This window comes from Lactuca sativa, chromosome 4 (assembly GCF_002870075.4).
Source record: "Lactuca sativa cultivar Salinas chromosome 4, Lsat_Salinas_v11, whole genome shotgun sequence".
NCBI lineage: Eukaryota > Viridiplantae > Streptophyta > Magnoliopsida > Asterales > Asteraceae > Lactuca > Lactuca sativa.
Window position 1 is genome coordinate 95,999,015 of NC_056626.2, and position 12,203 is coordinate 96,011,217.

Consider the following 12,203-nt stretch of genomic DNA (forward strand, 5'->3'; position numbering starts at 1 on the left):
AGCTATATGTTATATGTATTGCTTGTAGAGTATGTACAATATATTTTAGGCTTTTGATTATTTTTAATGTTAAGTTAAAAAGGCTTGGATATTTTAAACGAATATTCACAAAAATGAAATTTTAATCAAAATAATATAACAGAAACTGTTGCTTTATCACCCTTTGAGCCTGCAGCAAGTAACAAAAAAAAATGTAACTCATTGTAACTATATGCATATTGTAATGCACAATTATGAAAAAAATTAACAAACATTAGAATTTAGCAAGTTATGTGTGAAGAAAGGTTCACATAATGCAAGCTTGGATATTATACTTTGAAGCATGCGTTTGTTGCTTCTGGCTCTAAGGATTTGAACATTGGTGGGACAGAGATGATGAATACAAGACAATGTTAAATGAAAAGCTTCAAGTTACAGATGGCAGTGGTTTGATACAGGTGTACAGAAAAGAATTTGAAGATAGGCTTGCCTTATTAGGCATGCTCATGTTTATACAAATTATAATTATTTAAGAACCCATGTTTTAATGTGGTTTTTGAATCCGACCCTTGGCTGTAAATAAACATTGTAAAGTCGTTTATATTCTAATATTCATAAAACAAGATAGTAAGATAAGTTGGTGTATATATTTTGGTTTTAGAAAGGTGTGAGAGACCAAAAGAATTGAACATGTGTGTGGTTATGTATTATGTATGTATGTATGTTTGGAAGTAACCATTAGCCAAAAGAATGGATCTTCTTTGAAAACAAGGGAAAAGTGGAGGGACCGAATTGTAATATTGTGTGCTTTCTGTTTTCATCGACCCACATGCAAGCAAAATACTCCAATTATGGAGACAGAGACTTCATTCTTCAGGGACTAGCCATTAGCAACGATTACACTCTGATCAATGACTTAGGATCGTTGAATCATGAGGGGGATGTCGAAGAATACATAGAGAATTTCCAAGCCTTATCAGTTTTTATTCCATACTAATCAGATGAGCAATGACTTGGAATATTTATTCGTGGTTTGCAAGCGGACATAAAGAAATGGCTTAGGTTACTCCGACCGACCACCTGTGAGAAAGCAATTGATCTCGCCCGACATGTTGCCACCGCTCCGGGAGGTTTACAGTTTCACGGGTGTTGGAGCTTTGTCAATGTAAAACACTGATAAGTCCATTGTTACTTTTGTTGAAGCCTCAATGAACATAACTTATCAGAAAAAATGGCCACTTTATCTTAGCACCAAGAATACCATCCTCAAGAAACATGATGAAAGATTTAAAGACATATTTCAAGAGGTTTATGAAAGAAACACGAAGTCAAAGTTTGAGGCTGCTCATGTATGGTATGAACATAATCTTATTGATGACGTGGTTGCCTATGCTCTCAAGAGTGATGAAAGGTATGTCTGGGAATGCAAAAATTGTGATGGTGATCTTCAAAGCGATTTCCTAGCTCAAGGATTCAGATCTCATGAATTGATAACATCAGTCTGGGTGTGTCTGAATGGAAAGACTATTGAAGTTGAAACAACCTATCCACCTGTGACACGGCATTACAGGGTGCACCAAAAGAGAGGCAAAACTAGCAAAATCAGCATAGCCTCAATTTATGTATGGACCTGTGTGCTGACCCACATGACAACATTGGATAACAATTCTAAGCTTCTTGATTTTAATGAGAAATTTGAGGCAGCATGTATAGACACTTTTGAATTTGGAAAGATGATAAAGGATCTTGCAATTCTCACGATTTGGACTGTTTTACAAACTCTAGGCTTGAGGACAAGCCTCTACTTCAAGATGGTGGTATTGATAGAGAATGTGATAAAGAATGGATCTTCTTTGAAAACAAGGGAAAAGTGGAGGGATCGAATTGTAATATTGTGTGCTTTCCGTTTTGCTCTTATGTAGAAACATCCCTACGTAGCACTGCTATTGAAACAAAACAAAATGCTGAAGGTAGTCATAAGAAAAGGTAGGCATTAGGCAAAGGGTAATCTGGTCTTTGTTGCGTTGGGTGTTACATTTTCACTCCTGAAATTTTTTGTATGTGATGAAAATTGACAGGGATTTTTTTTTTTCATAAAATACTTGAGGCCTGAAGTATTTTAACTAAAAAATATATGTAAGAAAGTACAAATACGTGAGTTATTATATGACCTTAACCTTTTAATAATTTGCCAAGTACATGCCACGTAGGTTGCATGTCAGCAAACACTTATCAGATATTTTTTTTCCTAAGTGATGAAGAGTGGTGTTCCTAACTTCTGTGTTGTTCTTCTAGCACTAAATGGTCTAGGGTATTATTGTCTTTTTCTATTTTATGATACAAAAGGTTTAAACTTTAATGATAATAATTAATATGTTAATTGATGTATTTATTTGTATAGGTATAAAGCAAGGGGAATTCGGTTGGATTCTGGTGATCTTGCTTATCTTTCATGTGAGAAAAGAAAGTTCTTTGAAACAATTGGAATGGAATTTGGAGTTCCGAGGTTTGGAAAGACTGGAATCACTGCTGGTAATGACCTCAATGAAGAAACTTTGGATGCTTTAAACAAACAGGCAAGCTTTTTATAGATTTTTAATTCTTTAGAGTATTGAATCATTCAGTATTTTGTAACTTTGAGTATCGGCTTTAGCTTGGGCAGGAAGTTTCTCTTGAGAGAACTTTTCTAATTAGGGCAGGAGGATAATCATTTGGATTTCCTTTCTGATTTGTTCTTATTTCCATTTAGTAATCAAATAGCTTCCTAGATCTATATATCTCATATTTGAGTTCCATTTATCTGTTATTGGATTTTGGTTTCTATCAAAGAGGTTGTGTGATGATCAAAATGCAAAATGAATCAGTGGCTGATTTCATAAATACATACACTTTCAATGTTTAATATGCTCTAACAAGTCTTTTGGTTCCAGAATAAGATGCTTTTTGACTAATTAAGTGAAACAACTTAGAACTTTTTTCTATGTTCTTGAGAAGATCAAGTGTCCTAGCAGAATTTCTCAACAGTTCAAAAATAAATCTCGACTCAGACATCTACATTTAGGGTTTAATGAATGCTTCAACCATGATTTCATAATCTCAATCCCTATTACAAATCGTCCATACATACCCCCAATCGAAATGAAAGATACCACACGATTTCATAATTTCATAAGTACAATAAGAAAACATAAAAAATTACGTTCTACCAGACCAGGGTTCGAAGAACCTGAAGAGAAACATCTCACAGGGGAGTTTGATTAAGAGTATTTTGAGGGAGTTTTCGTCTCTTTTCTTAGGCAACTGACATTATATATACACGGTTAGCCAATCCTTTCTTCACCTTGAGGACAAGGTGAATGTTTGGGATAAAAAGCAGAGAAAATGTTCGCAAGATGAAAGAAGGGGATAAAAACATTACATATAACTTGAGAAGCTTGAGATTTTACCTTGTGTTCGACTTGAGAAGCTTCAGTAGGTGAGAAACCCTTGAATGTGTTCAACTTAGCATCAGATTCATGGCTACCAGGCGCTTCTTCCCCTTGTGTTGACTTTCTTTTGCTCTTTCTCTTCTGTTACATCGTTCTCTGGCCAACCGGGAAGTTCACTTGGCCTAAATCGGTTCAACAGGAACACCTTAATCGGACCTAGGGCACGTAAATTTGAGCAGTCTCCAATGATGTCAGTTGAGCCCACGGTCGTCAGCGAGGCAAAATCAGCCAGAGAAGTAACCTAACGATCGGAGGAGGAGACGTTGTCTGCAAGGGGAGGCGAGTCGAGGTCCCAGAGTCGATAGAATCGTAGAGAGTGAAGTGACTGATGAATAGTGAGTGTTAGATATTTTATTAGTAACCTCGATTTTTGTGAAGAGATGCGCGCCTTTCACTAAAATTATAATGCGACATTTTGAGACGGCGCACATTTTACATTAAGTGCCCTCCGTGTTTTTAAGTTTTTTACATTAGACACTAACTCTAAGGGCACTCAATAAAACGCGACATATACTTAAATTTTTTGAAGAGATGACATTTTTCTAATGTCACTCTCTCTTGCGTAACATAGATCAATGAGCGTCGTATTTTGCGCGTCGTAAAAGGCCTTTTTTCTAGTAGTGCTTCTTACATGGTTGTAATCCAATCAGCATGTTCTCGTGCTTCTTTTATAGATTTGGGTTCAACCAATGAGATAAATGCTGAAAAATGACATTCATTTTGAACACTTGTGGCAGAACGAGTTTGTACACCAGCATTTAGGTTTCCAATAACTTGGTTCGGAGGATGATCCTTAGTCCAATCATGTAGTCTTGGAAGATCTTGTGCAGAAAATGATCTAATATCAACAATGGGGTTGTGTTTCTCCCCCTGAATAGTTTGAACTTGTGGATGATGCTCCCCCTGAACTTCTGAACCAGATAGGTTAATGTCATCATCAGGTGGGAAATCAAAGAAACTTACATCTTCATCGTTGTTGATACGATTAGAGTCAAATTCAATAGTTGAATCTTGGAATCCATCGACATTTGATTCAAGGGAAGGTTGACCATTCTCCCCCTCAACCTAAGAAGGTTGAAATGGTTCAGAGTCAAATGGAGGAAGACTAGGTGTCGACTGGAAACAATTTAGTAGACCGGAGATTCGGTTGAGTAGGTGTGTCTTGTTCGAGATTCCGAATCAAGAGTTGTTTCTAAGGGTCTGAATAGGGTTTCAAATTCAACTTCATAGATTGTTTTCTGGTTCGGACATCCTGGCGCTGGAGCATCGGACTCTATGATGTGAGTTGTAACATGGGTTGGGCCAGAATTCTGAACGAAATTATCATCAAAGGTAACATCAAAAATTTATTCCAGAACACAAGTTCGTCGATTAAGAACTCGATAAGCCTTTGATTTAGCAGAGTATCCAAGAAAGATGGCTTCATCAGCTTTGGGTTGGAACTTGGTAAGCTGATCACAATTGTTCTTGATGAAGCATATACATCCAAAGACGTGAAGAAAATAGATGCTTGGCTTCCGACCGTTCATGGCTTCATATGGTGTTTTGTTGAGGTGTCGATTGATGATACTTATATTTTGAGTAAAGCATGCAATAGAAATAGCTTCATCCCAAAGATAGGGTGGAAGATTTGCACAGTTAAGCATGGATCGAGCAGCTTCAACAAGTGTTTTGTTGTGACGTTCGACTACATCAATATTTTGTGGAGTGTATGGAGCAGAAAAGTTTTGGTCAATACCTTTCTCTGTAAGGAAGTTCTCAACGGTGGAATTAGTGAATTCCGAACCATTGTCACTTCGGATCCGCCTTACTGGGAGCTTGATGAGAATTTCTATTCCTTTGATAAAGTTTATGAGTTTGGAGGCTGTTTCTGATTTGAGCCTTAGGAAGAAGACCCAGGTGAACCTAGTAAAGTCATCCACAATCACAAGAACGTATTTTTGGTGATGCAAACTCTCTAGTTGATGGGTCAAAATTATGGTTTATACTTTGCTTTTCTAGGAAACTATATTTTTCTATGCTGTTTTATGAGTTTAAGGTCAAGTTTACGGCCAAGTGGGGTGTTTACGGCCGTAAACCCATTTATAGCCCATATTCCCCAAGTATATATATTGGGTGAGGAGTGAATAGCAGAAAAAAGAGATGAGCTTAAGTGTGTGAAACTTAAGGTGTGTTCTAGAGACAGAAAGTGAATCTTGTGTAAGGAACTTCAATCATACCATCAATACATTCAAGATTCATCATCATCTTCTTCTTCTTCTCTTCTATTTTGATTTGACATCATCCGTTTGATCGGGATTTCGCACCATCAAACGGATCTGATTGATACACAAGCAGATTGGGGACTTTCAATTGGTATCTGAGGTTGGATTGTATCAGTCATTTTTCTCAGATCTGGAGCTTATTTGATCTTATTTTGGAAAGATTCTCTGGTTTTTGGATATATCTATGAAAATTAGGGGGGGGGGGGGGGGGGGGGGGGTTGTTCTTCGCGTTTTTTATAAAAACGAATTTTTGATTGAGTATTGGAGCAAAAGGGGTGAAAAACGTTGTTTTTCATGTAATATGCGAGGAGTTTACAGCCGGAGAGTTTACGCCCGATGTTTGCGTCCCGGCGGTTTACAGCCGGAGTTTGCAGCTAGCACCTCGCACCTCGCACGCCTTCTCGTTCAGCAGCGTCGGTCTCGCGCCTCGCACCTCTCCCTCGCACGTTCAGCAAGCTTCACAGCAGGCATCCTTGCGTCGCACATCAAAAATAAGAAACGAATTGGGAGTGCCGAAGATCGAACCTGGGTCTCCTCCCAAACCAACCAACGCACCTTACCAACTCAACTATGCTGCTTCTAGTTTCAAGCATTTCGATTTCAATTCAAAAGCTCTCATTGTCGCACCTTAGTTCACATTTTTTACACTTTTAACCCCAAAATTCAATTTCTTTCATTTTTAAATTACATTTTCAACCAAAAATTTTGGTTTTTAATTTTTGACTTTTAATTTTGACTTTTGACCTTAAATTTTGTCTTTGACTTCCAAGTTTGACCTTTAACTTTAAACTTTGACTTTTTCGTTTTCAAATTTAGCTTTTCGGTTAGACTTTTAAGTTTGACTCTTCAAATTTGACTTTTAATGGCTTTTGAGGTCTACGAGTGTAAGTCCCCAAAATGTTTGAGTATCAATCAGATCCGTTTGATGGTGCAGAATACCAATCAAACGGATGATGCCAGATCAAAATAGAAGAGAAGGAGAAGAAGAAGAAGAAGAAGAAGAAGATGATGAATCATGAATGTATTGATGATATGATTGAAGTTCCTTAGACAAGATTCACTTTCTCTTTCTAGAACACACCTTAAGTTTCACATACTTAAGCGCCTCTCTTCTTTCTAACTTTCTCTCTCTACTGTTCCCTCCTCACACCCCTCACCCTATATATATACATGAGAAACATGGGCCGTAAATGGGTTTACGGTCGTAAACCTTTTTACAGCCGTAAACACCTCCCTAGCCGTAAACCTGACCGTAAACTCATACAACATTACAGACAAATACAATTGCCTAGAAAATCAAAGTATAAACCATAATTTTGACCCAACAATCTCCCCCTTCGTTTATAGCTTTCTTTTCTTAATTGACCCAACAAGCTCACCCTAAAAAGTAGCTGGTTTTTCTTGTCAATCTTCATCGAGAGCTTGGCTTCAGCATTAATCTTCAAATTCTTCAGGACTTCAAGATAAAGTTGATGAATCTTCAATGAATGACTTCATCTTGAGTAGTTGGGATTTTCTGCAGAATTTGGCATTGAACGCACATTAGGTGAGGAGGCATCTTGAAAAGATTCTTGAAAGATAGCGTTTTCAGCTTGAGAATCTTCAGAGAGAACATCAGAGAGAACAAATCTTCTAGATCATTTCAGCAGGTTCAAGATAGTAGCAGACTGATTGAGGAGGCTTTAATGCAACCCGTCATATTATCTTCAATTTTAGCTTCACCTTGTTTTTGGGGTTGAAATATTGAATGTCGAAAGAATAATCTTCATTTCTTGCTCCTTCGAATGAGAATTCTTCGATGATCACGGATGAAGCCTTGGCTCAGAAATCTTCGACACAAACTCCATGAGTTTCATCTTCACCTGATTGCACTATTCAAGACAAACCAAAACTAAAAGAAAATTTAGCACACAAGCTTTTTGGGTTTTTCATATTTTCTGAAAAAAATAAAACAGAAACAAAAATATTTTTGGATTTTTGATATTCTTGAACAAGAAATAAAACAGAATATAACACTTTTTTTATTTTGAATTTTCTGATTTTTGTTTGTTTTTTTTAATTCTCCCCCTAAATTTGTGCATAGAGAAAAACTATGAACAAATTTAACAAAAACAAAAATATTTGGGATCAAAGTTGTGAGACAGCCTGAACTTGTTTCTCAGTACCTTCACATTCATGAATACATCTGGTCAATTGCTGGTATTGTGATCCACTTAAACATGAAGAATATCTATAAACTTTTCTAAGTAAACTATTTTGCTGACGACGACCACGGGTATTGTTGTCCACTTAAATTAAGCAACGAGATCTACATGCAACTTCTTAAATGGTTCAATTGTAGTTGCACTAGAACGTATTCCCCACTTCTCGATATACAATGGTTATCAAGAACTTCCTACGGATTCCTTACTTTAGGTGAGTAAACAATTATTAAGGAGGAACTCATAATTTGAGATAGGTGCATATGTTGTGTCCCAGGTCGGATCTATTTCAATCATGCAGAGGGGACAACACATAACTAATAGAGATAGATGGATTAAGAGGTAGAATATTGCATATGCTATGTCCCAGTTCGGATCTTTCAATCACGTAGAGGGGACAACATATGGCTAACGGATAGAAAGAATTTCATAGATAAGGAGGTGCGTAGAAATAGAGTTGCATATGTTGCAATCTAGGTCGGATCTTCCGATCACGCAGAGGAGGCAACATATGACTGACATATAGAAAGCAAGGAAATAATTTCTACAGACCTACTTTATCAGAACCCCCCGGTCTCCCTATCAGAACCAGAATTAAGGACATAAGTCCGTACATCAAGGAAAAATTGAACCACTCTTCTAGATACGTATTAATTTAGTGTATCCTATAGGTTCTCATGTTTATCTCATTGCTCAATCTACTCGAGCCTCATATGGTCAGTCCAAACAATCCTATCAAAATCCACACTGTCAAATCCTTCATGCCTACCAGCACATTGATCACAGAGTCTAGACAATTCAGATTTAGTCCTTTACACATGTTTTAGACTGCCCGTTATCACATTCTTGATATCACTTCCCCAAACAATACTTACTAACAAAAAACTATAAAAGATTGTCTTTAAAATGAATCAATGTAAGATAAACTCAGAAGTATAGAGAAGAAAACGCAAACTGTAATTCACCGATTGAATTTGCATCCAGAAGGTCTGAGAACAACACACATAATCTCACAACAGATCCGAAAATTCTTCATGTCATTATGCACTAACTCCATTTGTGATAAGGGAAAGGATGTTAGCTGCTCAACATCGACAAGGTTTGGTAAGAGAGGGAAGTTGAGTCCAAGGTTTATTGGACCATTTAAAGTTCTTCAGAGAATCGGGAATCAAGCTTACAAGCTAGAGTTACCGGAAGAACTAAAGGGTATTCATAACACCTTTCATGTGTGTTATTTGAGAAAGTTCACAGGAGATGTGCCCGACATAATTCTGATTTCTGAGTTAAGGTTAGATGAAAACAAGAGGTTGATCGAAGAACCTGAGGCAATCGTTGACCGTAAGACTATGAAGTTACGACGCAAGATGGTCGATTTAGTGCTTGTTCGCTGGAAACATACGAATGGACCAAATCTCACTTGGGAAACGAAGAGTGACATGATGAGTCGCTACCCGCATTTGTTTGGTGATATATGATTTCGGGGACGGAATCATCCTAAGGGGGAGAGAATTGTAACACTCGTGTTTCTAGCCTAGGCATTTATATTGAGTTGATAGTCTGGGTTAAACTTTGTAACTCATTTTGAAGAAATGAAAAGGAGTTATGTGAATTATGTGTTTTATGCTTAATTATTAGGGCTTAATTAATTAAGAATACAAATAAGCATCAAAATTAAAGTGTGAGATAAGCCCGAAATCTTTACATAAAGTTGTAGTGGTCGAAACAAGGATTTCGGGGATATAAAGAATAACAAAATCCGAGTTATAACGAAGAAGTTATGACCTGTCGAAGTTTCGCGACAAAACCGGCACGGTGCTGAATGTCGTAAAAAGTGAGTTTTTGATAAACTACTTTTTAGCCTTAGTAATCTAAACAAAAGTTGTAGTATTCGTTAAACCGAGAAGTTCGATAAAAAAGAACGCCCAAATCTGACTTCGTATGAGGAAGTTATGATTTTTCTAAGTTTCAGCGTAGCAGTAGACAGCTAAAAACTCGAATTTTAGATCGAGCGATTTTTAGCCGACACAACCTAAACGAGAATTTAAGGTCTCGTCATTAGGAGCACAACGGTAAAAAGTCTGACGAAAACCGACGTCGGATGAAGAAGTTATGAATTTTTAATAGATTTCCTGTCCCGGTCTGTTAAAAATAATAATATAAAATTTAAAGTCAAAATTAGCCGATGAAGTCTAAACGGAAGTTGTAGATCGTAATTTTAGCTACGCGTGCATATAAAGAACGTCAAAAACGGAGCTCGTATGCGAAAGTTAAGGATTTTAGAAGTTTTGGCACCAAAACCGAGAAATTTCGCATAGTCACACATTGCCACGTCACCCTCGACTCGCATGTGAAACGTGTCCTGCTGAATCATCGGGCTGCTGAGTCACCGAAGCTGCTGAGTCACCGAAGCTGCTGAGTCACCAAAGCTGCTGAGTCACCAGGCTGCTGAGTCACGAAGCCACCTGGCGAGGCGTGTCATGTCCTTCCGAGTCCGAGCTGCGGTCCAACCCGCTGACTACACGTAGAAGCCTCGGTGGCAAGCCTCGCATCCGACGTGTGTGTAGTGACTCCTGAGTCCGAACCCTCGCAGGCGCCACGAACCCCCCTACTTCGGACCCTAGACCTCGGTCCAATCACAAGCCGCCAGAGAGCCCTTCGCACGCTCAGCCCTCATGCGAGCCTCCCCCTCTGCGAGCCTTCTCAGCCGTCGGATCAAAAGACTCCTGACCGTCCGATCAGAAGCTTCCCCCTATAAATAGGAGGGTGCGAGACCTCCCGGGTATTTTTGGAATTTTGCCATATTGAGCCCCTAAACCCATATTTTCTTCATATTAACATCCCGCAAAGCCTCGGTATCGATTGTAAAGCCCGGAATACCCCACGAAGTGCCCGAGAAGTCCGTAAAATTTATCTTTTCGGTTTCGAAGCCCGACTTTTACAAAGCCCAATTTCTCAATAAAACTCCCGGTTTTATTAGAAACGATCGTTTTAGGAAACGAATTGCTGCCCGATTATCATCAAATCATGTGAGTGTATAGTCACTTTCATTTTACACATAGATATGAAGTATTTACCTTATAATATGTGCTATGTGTAAATATATTAATTATTTATTTGAGGTGATTGTTGTGTTGATATTTTATACAAGTTTTAAACCGTATAAGTATTTTTATCTTCAAATGTGTTGGGTAGAACATGGGTAGATTGTGATGTGTGATAAAATAAAATTGATGAGAGGCCTCGATGTGTTTTAAGATCCAGTCATCTAGCGGAGTTTGGATGACGACCACAGACTTTCTAGACAGTCCAGTGGGAAACATTAGCAGGTCCGCAACCTGTAGGTGTTAATGAACTAAGAGTGTTCTTTCGCTGTACTCCATCCCCCTCATGGTTGCCTTTAGGACATGTATGGCTGAGGAAACCCCTTAGCAGTAGTGTCCATCACGATGATATTCTTTAGGCTAGGTCCCTTGTGACAAGTATTTAGGGACATAAAGTGAGGATAACGGGAACGGGTAATCAGGGTTATTGTTGATTGATGAACTTAGTAAGTTTATTATTATTGTGGGTTGAAAACCCTATATGCTCACCAGGCTACCAAGCCTGACCCACTCAGCTTTTTATGTTACAGGTAGTGGACCCCGAGCATAGTCGGAGGACAACGAGAGATTTTTGGATTATAGGCCAGTAGTTGTAAATAACTGTTGAAAGGCTTATAATGTCTTGTTTATGCTTTTGATCTGTATCGGAACATGACATCCCGAGGTTTTGATATATATATGGAAAACATATACCTTCTTAATGAAGGGTTTTGATAAACTTTTATCATATTTTGTTTGGAGACCAATTCCGCAACATCTTTTAAAAATATTTCTCTGATTTTATTTTAAAAAGCATAAATTAAATCGGTCTTTTCTGGCCGAGAAATTAGGGGATGTCACAGTTGGTATCAGAGCATTAGTTTAAGCGAACTAAGAAATTGTAGAATTTCTAGACTTGAACTTAGAATGCTAAGTGATGATTGTGAGATGAGTCTCTACCATATTTTAGACACGAGCACTAGTTTATTTTAGGGAAGATGCCTAAAATTCCCTTATGTGCTAAATGCTATGTGTTTGCCATGTGTGCCATTATTTGTTCGGATCTATGGTCTGTTGCCGACCGGATCTGGAAACCTTATGTGTGTAGGATTCTAAGCGTATGATTACGAGATTAGAACTAACATGTAAACGTTTCGGAGTGATAAGGGAATTGACATGTCTAACAAGGAT

General features: G+C 38.0%; 1 pseudogene; it reads left to right on the forward strand.

Moving 5' to 3' along the window:
- The first annotated feature begins 1,088 nt into the window (after window positions 1-1,088).
- Window positions 1,089-1,901, forward strand: LOC111919780 (isocitrate dehydrogenase [NADP]-like; annotated as a pseudogene).
- Window positions 1,902-12,203: the final 10,302 nt, after the last annotated feature.